Source organism: Petromyzon marinus, unplaced genomic scaffold, assembly GCF_048934315.1.
Source record: "Petromyzon marinus isolate PM22_M1 ecotype Great Lakes invasive population unplaced genomic scaffold, UKy_Petmar_22M1.pri1.0 PM_G_Scaffold_43, whole genome shotgun sequence".
Lineage (NCBI taxonomy): Eukaryota > Metazoa > Chordata > Hyperoartia > Petromyzontiformes > Petromyzontidae > Petromyzon > Petromyzon marinus.
Genome location: NW_027422995.1, coordinates 866303 through 882826, shown reverse-complemented (window position 1 = coordinate 882826; position 16524 = coordinate 866303). Strand labels below are relative to the sequence as shown.

Here is a 16524-nt window from a genome sequence, read left to right as displayed (position 1 = left end):
CCCCTTCCGCCGCCTCCTCCACCGCGTCGGTCGGCTCCCGCCGGACCCCCGCCGACCGAGCAATCGGGCCCCCCGCGCTAGCGCCCTCTCCGAGGGACAGACTCGTGCTGCTGGCTCACGGCCGCACGGAGTAAACCCACGCACCCCCGCGCGCACCGCGGCTATCGCTAATGCAGCGGACAGCGACACGCTAGCGCCTACACCGGGGAGCGATTACCTCCACGAGCATCCACGCGCACCGCAGCCGTCATTAACACGGGGCCCGAACGGTCTCGCACCTGCGGGCGATGATCTCAACGCGCGAGCTCCGGCTGCGGCTCCGCCCTCGCTCTCGCCGCGCATCCGCCCACGGAGCCGCTCCGCGCGGGAATCACACGCGCACCACACCGATGCTCTCTGCTGACTTTTATTCGTGGCGCAAACCCCGCACCGCCCGGAGGGAATATTCTACGAGCCGACCCTAGGCCTACCGCTACCCAAGTCCGCAAATGCTCGCAGGCCCCATCACGTACCTCGCGGCCGTGCTCACGGCGTCGCGCGGACGCCGTGAGAGTCGGAGGGACGAAGACGAAAGGGAACTTTGCCTATCGCCGCCTCGTAGCGGCGCTCGCCGGCGTCACACAGATGCCGCGAGCGGCTCGAGAAGGCGGGGAGCGTCGCGCGCGACTCGTCGCTGCCGACCCGGCAAACCTTCGCGCGCCCAAACAATTTGAAGCCAACTCAGAGGCGCCGCAATGTGACTCGCTCTGCGAGGGTCGGCCATTCTCCTGGCACCGGGAAACCGCGGGACTTTCATCCCAGAGACCCTTCGGATGAAAACCCGTCGTGACGGGCAATCCCCCGCCAGGACGCTATGTGCGGGCGCTGCAGGTGCGTGCTCGGTGTGGGGGGCCACGGGGGAGTCGAGGCGCCGGCAGAGTTGCTCCGAGACCGTGGCACCACAACGGATCGGGAATTGCGTTGAAATCCGGCTCGCGCAAAAGCACAAAAGGGGCGACCCAACGGAGCCCGAAATCATGTCGATTCGCCGAGTCGACAAATGTGCATATTGCCCCCTGGGATGGCAACTGACAGTCGAATACGGAAAATCGTGATGTGAACAGATTCTCTTTATGTGCGACACAACTTCACGCCACATGGTCCCACGGGGAAAGAGGGTGACATAAATTAATCTTTGGTTTTTTCGATAAAGTCACATATAAATAAGAAATAACAAAACATAATTATGTTGTTTTGTTATTTCTTATTTATACGTGACTTTACCTAAAAAACAAAGATTAATTCCTGCAGTCACGAAAGCTTCGAACCAAGTTTAGGGTGGCATAAGTAAATACAAAAACGAACCAGTAAACCATTGGTGATTGATCAAAGCTATGAAGGCGATGATCCAGGAAAATGATATTATGATGCTGTGGTAAAAGGTAATAAGTTACTCGAAAGTGCCTGGCCGTGGGAACGTTGGTAATGATCAGGATAATACCCTAACAAAACAGGGAAGTCTGAAATATGTTGGCGTGTAAATCAGCATATCAAATTAAATCCACAGAGGAGGGAAAGAAGGATCCCAAGCATGCGACACTCAGAACCAGAAGTGGCAGAGACTCGGCCGAGAGAGTGGAGAGAGAGAGAGGAAGAGACTTTTCAGGACTTTATTTCCACTAAAAAAATAACAAAAAAACATTACAGGAAAAAAACACCTAAATTGAAAATCAATAAAACATCAAACTCTTAACAGCGGTATGTGCATGAAATACAAATGGCACTGGGATAGAAGCTGTGGAAACGAGGCAGTGCACGGACATCTCCGTGTGCAGCAAAGTTGTTCAAGGGTTTTTCAATTTTATAAAGAATCAAATGTTTTGACATCAGAATGCGATGTGCACAATATATATATATTTTTCTCCTGTATAAAACGAAATGTCAAACACCTGAATTCGTTTTTTCTTCAAGGATTCTGTTGTCGTAGCTACGTATGCAGTCTGCAAGTTTTTTTTTATGTGGGCACTTGCAAATATTGTCTGGGTACATGAAAATATTTCTTTGAAAATGTGTCCTAGACACTATATTTGTAAGTTAATAAAAGTAAAATTGAAACATTAGCACAATGTAGATTTGTATATTGTAGGGTAGAAATATATTTATCATAGCAATTATCAAATATTGGTTAATACAATTTATATTTTTACTTAGAATACTTTAGCCATGCAATAGACTAAATATAATGCTCGTGTTTTTAAAGAAAATAATATATTTACCAGGATTAAAGTTGTGCGAAATATGTTATAAAATCTGAGGCTTGGAGAATTGCATGCTGGGAATGAAATTGAGACAGAAAGGGGTTAATGCATGCCTTGCAGAGCAGGCGCACGTTACAGAGATTATTGACAAAACAGAATGCGATGTGAACAAAATATATTTTTCTCCGCTACATTTTCAAAACGAAATGGCGTTGACATGTCAAACGCATGAATTAGTTTTTTCTTCAAGGATCCTGGAAGAGGCGGCTGGGAGGCGGTGTCGCGGCAGGGGCTGGGCACATTCTCAGAGGATTCGCCTTGGTGAGGATGTTGTAGGCGTGCTGACACGCCACCTCCCGTGCTCCCTCCTCGCTGGAGCTCAGAAATGCGGGGAAGATGCCGGTGCCTTTTCCCATCCCGGGAATCGACACCTTATAGAGGAGGCCCATGGGTATCCCGGGCTCCGAGTGAGCGTGCAGCTCGAAGATTGGGTAGCTGACGCCGGCGGTCCGGCACAGCATCCGCAGCCGCACCTCCCACGACAGCATGGCCGCCTCCGGCAGCGCCTCGAGAGCAATGGGCATAGGCCGCAGGTGGAGAGGTACCCACCACAGCCACGTACGTGCCCCCCAGCCCTCAAACAGGCTGTGTGCGGCTTTGCCGGTGGCCGTGCACTCCGGCTCCGGCAGGTCTGGCACCGCCGCCTCCTCCTCCGCGTCTTCCGTTGCCGCGGCCGCAGCTACCGTTTCCCACTCCGGGATGGCCCAGTCCACCTTGATGGTCCGGCCCCATGGCCGGAAGTTGATTCGAAGGAGCTTCTTCCTGGCCATGGCGGCCGCGCGATGGCTCCCGTACTCGATGAACGCATAGCCTCGGTTGAGGGTTTTGTCCCAGCGACAGACGCTCATCTTGACATCCGCCACGCCCTCTGTGGCACCGCTCATCGCCATCATCACCTCCGCTCGCTTCTTGTCCTCTGGCAGCCCCCCAATGAAGAGGCGGCGATTGTCCACGCTGAAGCAGACTGCAATGCGGCGTCCGGGACGGATCTCGAATTTGTCGAGTTTCTTGACGGCATCCGTGGCTTGGGCGAGCGTCGCGTAGGTAGCGAACGCATAGCCGCGGGTCTCTCCGCTATGCTCCATCATGAGGCGGAGCTGGTAGAGCTTCCCCACCGTCTCCAGCACGGGCACCAGCTCATCCTCGTAGAGGTCGCGCGGGATCCTCACCAGAAACACCTCGCAGCCACGGGCGGGAGGGGGCCCCTGCCAGTCGGGTGGCGGTCCGAACTTCCTCTGTCCGTTCTCCTGGACAATGTTGTACCCCGTGCTCAACATGAGGTCCAGCAAGACCTTCATAGAGGCCATGCCGAGCACCGGTGGTTTGGCTGCTACGGTGGTGCTGGGGCAGCGGCTTGGGGCCCGGTGGAGCCCTTGACACTCCGCGCGGTCGCCTCGTGCCGACAAAGCCACGGGGGGAATCAACTCCTGAAGAGCCAAAACCCCGGCAGGAACTCGCTCGGCCCAAACCTACAGGCCAGCAGTGAAGAGAGGAAGAGAGAGAGTGGAGACGGATGGAGAGAGAGACACGTTTAAGCAGAGCTACCTATATAAACTCGCAAAATCACAATAAACTTAAAGATAAACCCAAGAAACTGTGTCCTGACTTTAGTACCGCCCTGTATAATAATCATTACCCCTCACCCTCTGTACACTCCCCCACCCCGCAGTGCCCCTCCTCACTCATCCACTCACTGATCCACCCACGCACTCACTCACCGAGTCGCTCACACACTCACCCACCCACTCACTTACCCACTCACCCATTCACTCACCCACATGCCCACTCACTCAGCCACTCACTCTCTCTCACCCACCCACTCACTCACCCAATCACTCACCCAGTCGCTCACACACTCACCCACCCACACACTCACCCAGAAACTCACACACTCACCCACCCACTCACCCAACCACTCACCCACACACTCACCCACCCACACACTCACCCAGTCGCTCACTCACTTACACACTCACCCAGTCGCTCACACACTCACCTCAACAACAACAACCGCCATTCACCACTAAGTGGCGGTGACGTCACCACGACGCTTGTGCCAGGCTATGTGCACCCTGAGGCCACGTGAAGTGTCGAACGCCCGCTGACAGGTCACGGGGCAGACCCAGGTGCCATGGGTCGACTGACTGAGATGACTGGCTGATGCACCACCTGTGCCCCCTACTGTGCCAACCTGCTGTGCTTTAGCCACCCGGCGCTCCGCTCGTTGTGGTGAGCGTCATTCCTCCACCCTCCGTTGTTGTTGGAGGGCGACTACCTCCAACTGCCCACTAGCGTCCTTCACGAGCCTCCTCCACAGAGGCCGATCTTGACACCGCTGGTACCAGTCATCGGCAAGTCCACTCAGCTCCACGTCCTCCCGTACCACATCACTCCATCTCTTCTCTAGCCCGGGCCGCGCCCGTTTAGCCCCCTCGATCCGGCCGAACAAAAGCTGTTTCGGCATGCAGTGGCTGGGCATGCGGGCTACATGACCCAGCCATTGCAGCCTTGCCCGCCGGTGGTCCCCCTTCTTAAAAAGGGGGACCACCAGGGCATCCTTCCAATCCTGCGGAACCCGTCCAGTGGTCCAGACTGTTGTTATGATGTCATATAGGGCAGTCAGTGCACAAACGCCACCCTCCCTCAGCATTTCGCTTTGGAGATCATCTCTGCCTGCTGCCTTTCCTGGTCTCAGACTCCGGATCGCCCTCAGTACTTCCTCAACAGATGACACCTCAGCCAGCCACTCACAGGGGGTGACTTCTTCCAATATTTGAGGCACCGCAGCCTCAGCAGGGTCATCCTCACTTTGTGCCACGATGTTTTCCTGGCTGAAGGATTTTCCCTCCCCCAGGACCTCACAGAAATGCTCAGCAAATCTGCAAACCTGTTCATGGGGGTCGGAGATTGGATCACCGTTTTTTCTCCTGATGGTAATAGGTGTGGTGCTGCAGGTTACTTTTTTGATGGAGTTAAATAGAAATTTGTGATCACGGGCCACTGAGGCAGACTCCATCTCCTCAGCAACCCGCGACCACTACCCATCCTTGCAGCGCCTCACGGCTCTCCGAACCTCCGAGCGAAGGCTGCGGTAAGCCTCCTCATTCTCTGACGTGGGATTCTGTAGCCGATGACAGTGGGCCTGTCGCTTTTTCTCAACCATCCTGAACACCTCCTCTGTCAGCCAGGGTCTCTGGGGAGGTCTGGACCGCGTGCCCAAAGCAGCCATTGCAGCTGCATGAGTCACAGTCCTAAACCTCGCCCATTTACCCTCGACATCAGGAGGAGTCGGGGACGATGCCAATCCCAGCCACAAGCAATGATTAAATTCTCGCTTGCAACTTTCATCAGATAACTGAGATCAGGCCACTTTAGGTTGGAATGGGGTCCTGGGTGTACACCCACCACCGGAGTAGAAGAATGGCAGGCGCATCTTACAGATGACTAGTCGATGGTCAGAGGGCAGATCAGTTCCACGGTAGGTCCTGGTGTCAAGGACATGGGCTCGCATCCGCTGGTCCGTCACTATGTAGTCCAGCAGATGTTCTTGCTTGGACCCGGCATGCATCCATGATGTTGTGTGAATGCGCCGATGCCGGAACAGCGTGTTGGTAATTACAAGCCCATGGGCTGCACAAAAATCTAGCAGCCTCCTACCGTTGTTATTGAGCTGATCTGGTCCATGCCCTCCAATCACTCCAGACCAGGTGCCAGCATCATGACCAACTCGGGCATTGAAGTCACCCAACATGATGACTCTATCCCGAGGGGCCACTTTAGCCAGCACCTGTGACAGGAGGTCATAGAAGGCATCTGACTCATCGGCTTTGCCTGCATCCCTCCACGGATGTTCATCTTCGGTGGGGGCATAAGTAACCACGACCACCATTCCTCGCCTCCGGTTGATGGGAAGGCGAGCCCAAAGTAGCCTGGGGCTTACAGCTTCCCACACCTCACCACCATGCTCCCACGCCCCCTTCATTCTTTTGTTCAAAAGAGCCACACCCTGTTGTTTGGCAGTCTGCTGCCCCAAGTAGAGGACTGTCCACCCCTCATGGTGGCAGGAGCCAGAACCGGTCCACCGGACCTCCTGAATGTCACATAGATCCAGGCGGTACCGGTCCAGCTCCCGACAGAGGAGTGGCAGCCTCTCCTCCGCAGTGAGCGTTCGAACATTCCACGTGGCCACCCGTAGTGGTTTTTCGTTGTTTATGGAGGAGCCCCGAGGGTAGATATTCAATCTCCTGGCTCCGCCAATTGGGGTTTGGCCAGGAAACGTCATAGACGCCTGGCCCCCGGGGCCTCCGGCACAAGCTTATTAGTTACATATTTCAGTTTAACTCGTGGTTTAGTGGTAATTAATTGAAGGTGGAGGGGTTACCAGCCCCTCGCACCCGTCCAGAGCCCCCGTTTAGCCCCTGTGGTGGACACAGATGCCATGAGGGGAGGAGCCAATCGAAATTGGACCTCCCCCCACAGCACTGTCCACGACAGAGTTACCCGTCCGGCACTCACACTCACTACCCACTCACCCAGTCGCTCACTCACTCACACGCTCACCTACCCACTCACAGACACACACTCACTTACCCAGTCGCTCACACACTCACCTCACACACTTACTCACACACCCACCCACTCACCCAGTCGCTCACTCACACACACTCACTCACCCAATCGCTCACATACTCACCCAGTTGCTCACACACTCGCTCACACACTCACCCACACACTCACTACCCACTCACCCAGTCGCTCACTCACTCACACGCTCACCCACCCACTCACACACACACATTCACTTACCCAGTTGCTCACACACTCACCCACCCACACTCTCACCCACTCACCCACCCACTCGCTCACTTACTCGCCCACTCACTCAGCCACTCACCCACCCACACACTCACCCAGAAACTCACACACTAACCCACCCACCCACTCACCCAACCACTCATACACTCACTTACCCAATCCCTCGCCCAGTCTCTCACATACTCACCTACACACTCACCCACCCACACACTCACCCACCCATATACTCACCCAGTCGCTCACTCACTCACACACTCACCCAGTCGCTCACACACTCACCTCACACACTCACACACCCACCCACTCACCCAGTAGCTCACTCACACACACACTCACTCACCCAGTCGCCCACATACTCACCCAGTTGCTCACACACTCACCCACACACTCACTACCCACTCACCCAGTCGCTCACTCACTCACATGCTCACCCACCCACTCACCCACCCACACACTCACCCAGAAACACACTCACCCACTCACCCAACCACTCATACACTCACTCACCCAATCACTCGCCCAGTCGCTCACATACTCACCTACACACTCACCCACCCACACACTCACCCACTAACCCAGTCGTGTTCCGTGTGTGTGTTCCGTGTGTGTGTTCCGTGTGTGTGTTCCGTGTGTGTGTGTGTTCCGTGTGTGTGTTCCGTGTGTGTGTTCCGTGTGTGTGTGTTACGTGTGTGTGTGTTCCGTGTGTGTGTGTTATGTGTGTGTGTGTGTTCGGTGTGTGTGTTCCGTGTGTGTGTTCCGTGTGTGTGTGTTCGGTGTGTGTGTTCCGTGTGTGTGTGTTATGTGTGTGTGTGTTCCGTGTGTGTGTGTTCCGTGTGTGTGTTCCGTGTGTGTGTTCCGTGTGTGTGTGTTCCGTGTGTGTGTGTTCCGTGTGTGTGTTCTGTGTGTGTGTTACGTGTGTGTGTTCGGTGTGTGTGTTCCGTGTGTGTGTGTTACGTGTGTGTGTTCGGTGTGTGTGTGTTACGTGTGTGTGTCCCCTGTGTGTGTTCCGTGTGTGTGTTCCGTGTGTGTGTTACGTGTGTGTGTGTTCGGTGTGTGTGTTCCGTGTGTGTGTTCCGTGTGTGTGTTCCGTGTGTGTGTTCAGTGTGTGTGTTCCGTGTGTGTGTGTTACGTGTGTGTGTCCCGTGTGTGTGTTCCGTGTGTGTGTTCTGTGTGTGTGTGTCGTGTGTGTGTCCCGTGTGTGTGTTCCGTGTGTGTGTTCCGTGTGTGTGTGTTACGTGTGTGTCCCGTGTGTGTGTTCCGTGTGTGTGTTCCGTGTGTGTCCCGTGTGTGTGTTCCGTGTGTGTGTGTTTTATGTGTGTGTGTTTGTTCCCCAGTGTATGTGTGTGTGTATTCCGTGTGTGTGTCCTCACTCGCGTGTGTGTTGAGATACGTGTCACACACGAGATGTTAACTACGTCGCCTGGTCTACAGGAGGTAGTGGGTTCGATCCCGACCCTGACGCCTGCTGCTGCTGCTGTATATTTAGAATTTGCGTCTCTCCCCATGGTCGCGTGGATTTCTCTCCGGGCCCTCCGGTTTTTTCGCCCTACATTTAAAGTCAACATCACCACGGCGCATTCACGGCGTTTGGCTGCCGACGTTGTCCACGCGACAACACGCCGCTTGCTTGGAGGGGCGATCATTTGTGGACAGGTCGCTCCTAAAAGAAGAGAAGCTAACAGCTCAGTGGACCCCTTGCTTGTAGGTAAGTTTCAAGGGCTTGCGCCGAAGGTTTTTTAAGGTTAAATTGTCGATTTAAAGCTTTCGTGACTGCAAGGATTCATCTTCTTTGGTTCTTTCGGTAAAGTCACCACGTAGAATGAGAATAAAATAATAAATTGATCAAATAAAATAACGCAATAAAATTATCACAACGTTTCGGCCAGACAGTCTCGTCCCTTCACCTGAAGGCCGCTTGTGTTGTGGCCGAAACGTCGTGAGAATTGTATTGTGTTATTTTATTTTATCAATTTATAATTTTATTCTCATTCTACGTGGTGACTTTACCGAAAGAACCAAAGAAGATATTCGGCTTCTGTCAATTTCCGCGTAAGAAGACATTTAGCTGAGCTATCATTTCTGGCCAGGTCGCTTGTGAAAAGGGCCTGTACACTACTACAGCTTTTCCTGGTAAAATAAAAAAAGTATATATAGTTTCGTTTAATTGTTTACTTTAACCGCAAATACATCTCTAATAAAGAAGGGATATTGCTCTCTGCCATGAATAAAGCCTCAATGCCCAAATATTGTCTTAAATAATTCCGGAGAGATCTCTCTGCTGTACGAAGAATTGCCATTTCCCCAAAACGTGAATTAATATTCACAATCTTTGCCTCGTTGGGGAAGTGATAGAGGCCCCTCCCCCTCCTCCTCCCTCTGTCCAATCGCGGCGTTGCCTCGCTGGTTGGCCCCTCCCCACGCCCCAATGCGACCCGAGCTAACCGCTCGGGTCGCAGTCGCCTCGCTGACGATCTGAGTGCGAAGTTCAACACAGAGAGAGACACAGAGAGAGACAGAGAGACACAGAGAGACACAGAGAGACACACAGACAGACACAGAGACACACAGAGAGAGACACACAGAGAGAGACAGAGACACACAGAGAGAGACACACAGAGAGAGACACAGAGAGAGACACAGAGAGACACACACAGAGAGACACACAGAGAGAGACACACGGAGAGAGAGACACAGAGACACACAGAGAGACACAGAGAGAGACACACAGAGAGAGACACAGAGAGAGAGAGACACAGAGAGACAGAGAGAGACACAGAGAGAGACACAGAGAGAGAGACACAGAGAGACACAGAGAGAGAGAGACAGAGACACACAGACACAGAGAGAGACACACAGAGAGAGACAGAGAGAGACACAGAGAGAGAGACACAGAGAGACAGAGACACAGAGATAGACACAAAGAGAGAGACACAGAGAGACAGAGAAACAGCGAGAGACAGAGACAGAGATAGATAGAGAGACACAGAGAGACAGATAGAGAGAAACAGAGAGAGACAGAGACACAGGGAGACAGACAGAGAGAGAAACACAGAGATAGACAGAGAGACACACAGAGAGACAGAGAGAGAGACAGAGACGGAGAGAGAGATAGACAGAGAGAGACACACAGAGAGAGAGAGACACAGAGAAAAACACAAAAGACACAGACAGAGACACAGAGAGAGAGACAGAGACACCGAGGCACACAGGGATAGACAGAGAGACAGACAGACAGGGATAGACACAGAGACAGAGAGAGACACAGAGAGAGGGATAGACAGAGAGAGAGACACAGAGAGACACACAGGGATAGACAGAGAGAGAAACAGAGAGAGAGAGAGACGGGGATAGACAGAGAGAGAGACAGGGATAGACACAGAGAGAGACACAGACAGAGAGAGGGATAGACAGAGAGAGACACACAGAGAGACACACAGGGATAGACAGAGAGAGAGACACACACAGAGAGAGAGACGGGGATAGACAGAGAGAGAGACAGGGATAGAAACAGAGACAGAGAGAGGGATAGACAGAGAGAGACACAGAGAAACACACAGGGATAGACAGAGAGAGAGAGACACACACAGAGAGAGACTGACTGACTGCTGCTGCCCGCTTGATCGTTGCCCCTGCCGCGTGTTGTAGACGGGGTGGCTGTTTGCGTGAAGAAGTTGCCGCGTGCAAAGCGTCGCTAAGACTGCCGCCACGTTTGGTGAGTCCCTGTGCCGAGTCGGGCGACTGCCGCCGTTCGTCGGCGTTCGTCATCATCGTCGTCATCAGTAGACACGTGGCATCGTCATCATCGTCGTCATCAGGTAGACACGTGGCATCGTCATCGTCGTCATCAGTAGACACGTGGCATCGTCGTCATCGTCGTCATCAGTAGACATGTGGCATCGTCATCATCGTCATCAGTTGACACATGGCATCGTCATCATCGTCATCGTCAGTAGACACGTGGCATTGTCATCATCGTCATCAGTTGACACATGGCATCGTCATCATCGTCATCATCAGTAGACACGTGGCATCGTCATCATCGTCATCAGTAGACACGTGGCATCGTCATCATCGTCATCGTCAGTAGACACGTGGCATTGTCATCATCGTCATCAGTTGACACATGGCATCGTCATCATCGTCATCATCAGTAGACACGTGGCATCGTCATCATCGTCATCAGTAGACACGTGGCATCGTCGTCATCGTCATCATCAGTAGACACGTGGCATCGTCATCATCGTCGTCATCAGTAGACACGTGGCATCGTCATCATCGTCGTCATCAGTAGACACGTGGCATCGTCATCATCATCATCAGTAGACACGTGGAATCGTCATCATCGTCAGTAGACACGTGGCATCGTCATCATCAGTAGACACGTGGCATCGTCATCATCGTCGTCATCAGTAGACACGTGGCATCGTCGTCATCGTCATCATCAGTAGACACGTGGCATCGTCATCATCGTCGTCATCAGTAGACACGTGGCATCATCATCGTCGTCATCAGTAGACACGTGGCATCGTCATCATCGTCATCATCAGTAGACACGTGGCATCGTCGTCATCGTCATCAATAGACACGTGGCATCGTCATCATCGTCATCGTCAATATACAGTTTATATACACACGTGATATACAGTTTATATACACACATAATATACAGTTCATACACACACATAATATACAGTTTATATACACACATAATATACAGTTTATATATACACATAATATACAGTTTATATACACACATAATATACAGTTTATATATACACATAATATACAGTTTATATATACACATAATATACAGTTTATATACACGTAATATACAGTTTATATACACACATAATATACAGTTTATATACACACGTAATATACAGTTTATATATACACATAATATACAGTTTATATACACACATAATATACAGTTTATATACACACGTAATATGCAGTTTATATACACACATAATATACAGTTTATATATACACATAATATACAGTTTATACATACACATAATATAGAGTTTATATACACACGTAATATGCAGTTTATATACACACATAATATACAGTTTATATACACACATAATATACAGTTTATATACACATAATATACAGTTTATATACACACGTAATATACAGTTTATATACACACATAATATACAGTTTATATACACATAATATACAGTTTATATACACACGTAATATACAGTTTATACACACATAATATACAGTTTATATACACATAATATACAGTTTATATACACATAATATACAGTTTATATACACACGTAATATACAGTTTATATACACACGTAATATACAGTTTATATAACACGTAATATACAGTTTATATATACACATAATATACAGTTTATATACACACGTAATATACAGTTTATATACACACATAATATACAGTTTATATGCACACGTAATATACAGTTTATATACACACATAATATACAGTTTATATATACACATAATATACAGTTTATACACACGTAATATACAGTTTATATACACACGTAATATACAGTTTATATACACATAATATACAGTTTATACATACACATAATATACAGTTTATATACACACATAATATACAGTTTATATACACACATAATATACAGTTTATATACACACGTAATATACAGTTTATATACACACATAATATACAGTTTATATACACACATAATATACAGTTTATATATACACATAATATACAGTTTATATACACACGTAATATACAGTTTATATACACACATAATATACAGTTTATATACACACATAATATACAGTTTATATACACACATAATATAGTTTATATATACACGTAATATACAGTTTATATAACACATAATATACAGTTTATATATACACATAATATACAGTTTATATACACACGTAATATACAGTTTATATACACACATAATATACAGTTTATATACACACGTAATATACAGTTTATATACACACATAATATACAGTTTATATATACACATAATATACAGTTTATACACACGTAATATACAGTTTATATACACACGTAATATACAGTTTATATACACATAATATACAGTTTATACATACACATAATATACAGTTTATATACACACATAATATACAGTTTATATACACACATAATATACAGTTTATATACACACGTAATATACAGTTTATATACACACATAATATACAGTTTATATACACACATAATATACAGTTTATATATACACATAATATACAGTTTATATACACACGTAATATACAGTTTATATACACACATAATATACAGTTAATATACACACATAATATACAGTTTATATACACACATAATATAGTTTATATATACACATAATATACAGTTTATATATACACATAATATACAGTTTATATACACACATAATATACAGTTTATATATACACATAATATACAGTTTATACATACACATAATATACAGTTTATATACACACATAATATACAGTTTATATACACACGTAATATACAGTTTATATACACACATAATATACAGTTTATATACACACATAATATACAGTTTATATACACACATAATATACAGTTTATATACACACATAATATACAGTTTATATACACATAATATACAGTTTATATACACATAATATACAGTTTATATACACACATAATATACAGTTTATATACACACACGTAATATACAGTTTATATACACACATAATATACAGTTTATATACACACATAATATACAGTTTATACATACACATAATATACAGTTTATATACACACGTAATATACAGTTTATATACACACGTAATATACAGTTTATATATACACATAATATACAGTTTATACACACGCAATATACAGTTTATATACACACATAATATATAGTTTATATACACATAATATACAGTTTATACATACACATAATATACAGTTTATATACACATAATATACAGTTTATATACACATAATATACAGTTTATATACACATAATATACAGTTTATATATACACATAATATACAGTTCATATATACACATAATATACAGTTTATACATACACATAATATACCGTTTATATATACACATAATATACAGTTTATATACACATAATATAGAGTTCATACACACACATAATATACAGTTTATATACACACATAATATACAGTTTATATATACACATAATATACAGTTTATACATACACATAATATACAGTTTATATACACACATAATATACAGTTTATATACACACGTAATATACAGTTTATATACACACGTAATATACAGTTTATATACACATAATATACAGTTTATATACACACATAATATACAGTTTATATACACTTAATATACAGGTTATACACACACATAATATACAGTTTATATACACACATAATATACAGTTTATTTACACTTAATATACAGTTTATATACACACTTAATATACAGTTTATACATACACATAATATACAGTTTATATACACACGTAATATACAGTTTATATACACACATAATATACAGTTAATATACACACATAATATACAGTTTATATACACACATAATATAGTTTATATATACACATAATATACAGTTTATATATACACATAATATACAGTTTATATACACACATAATATACAGTTTCTATATACACATAATATACAGTTTATACATACACATAATATACAGTTTATATACACACATAATATACAGTTTATATACACACGTAATATACAGTTTATATACACACATAATATACAGTTTATATACACACATAATATACAGTTTATATACACACATAATATACAGTTTATATACACACATAATATACAGTTTATATATACACACATAATATACAGTTTATATACACATAATATACAGTTTATATACACACATAATATACAGTTTATATACACACACGTAATATACAGTTTATATACACACATAATATACAGTTTATATACACACATAATATACAGTTTATACATACACATAATATACAGTTTATATACACACGTAATATACAGTTTATATACACACGTAATATACAGTTTATATATACACATAATATACAGTTTATACACACGTAATATACAGTTTATATACACACATAATATATAGTTTATATACACATAATATACAGTTTATACATACACATAATATACAGTTTATATACACATAATATACAGTTTATATACACATAATATACAGTTTATATATACACATAATATACAGTTCATATATACACATAATATACAGTTTATACATACACATAATATACCGTTTATATATACACATAATATACAGTTTATATACACATAATATAGAGTTCATACACACACATAATATACAGTTTATATACACACATAATATACAGTTTATATATACACATAATATACAGTTTATACATACACATAATATACAGTTTATATACACACATAATATACAGTTTATATACACACGTAATATACAGTTTATATACACACGTAATATACAGTTTATATACACATAATATACAGTTTATATACACACATAATATACAGTTTATATACACTTAATATACAGGTTATACACACACATAATATACAGTTTATATACACACATAATATACAGTTTATTTACACTTAATATACAGTTTATATACACACTTAATATACAGTTTATACATACACATAATATACAGTTTATACACATAATATACAGTTTATATACACACACATAATATACAGTTTATACACACGTAATGTACAGTTTATATATACACACATAATATACAGTTTATGATGTATAAAAGGGAAATTTGTGAATGTGTGTCTGTTCGAAATGTTTAGCTTACTTTCCAACATGCAACAAACTTGAAATTTGGCACCTGGGTAGCTTCCAGACTGTACACAATGCAACAAGTATAAAAATAGACTTTTGTATATATTAATATTAGTCACGGCAAGTGAGCGGTGACGTCACATCTGTGATGTCACCTGATGACGTCACGCATCCCCCCACCCTCCGCGTAGGCCGTGTGATCCAAGCCAACCATCATCATCACACATCACATCACAAGCATTTGAATTTGACCAGGTAAGGTCCCACACTGAGTGAGAACCATAGAGACCCATACTCACAGAGAACCACACCCACAGAGACCCATACTCACAGAGACCCATACTCACAGAGATCCATACTCACAGAGAACCACACTCACAGAGACCCATACTCATAGATACCCACAGAGACCCATACTCACAGGGACCCATACTCACAGAGACCCATACTCATAGAGACCCATACTCATAGAGACTCACTGAGAACCACACTCACAGAGACCCATACTCACAGAGAACCACACTCACAGAGACCCATACTCATAGAGACCCACAGAGACCCATACTCACAGAGACCCATACTCAC

General features: G+C 44.9%; 1 pseudogene; it reads right to left on the bottom strand.

Annotated features, from left to right (window-relative positions):
• Window positions 1-1635: 1635 nt before the first annotated feature.
• On the bottom strand, window positions 1636-16049 carry LOC142917144 (putative RNA-binding protein 46 pseudogene; annotated as a pseudogene).
• Window positions 16050-16524: the final 475 nt, after the last annotated feature.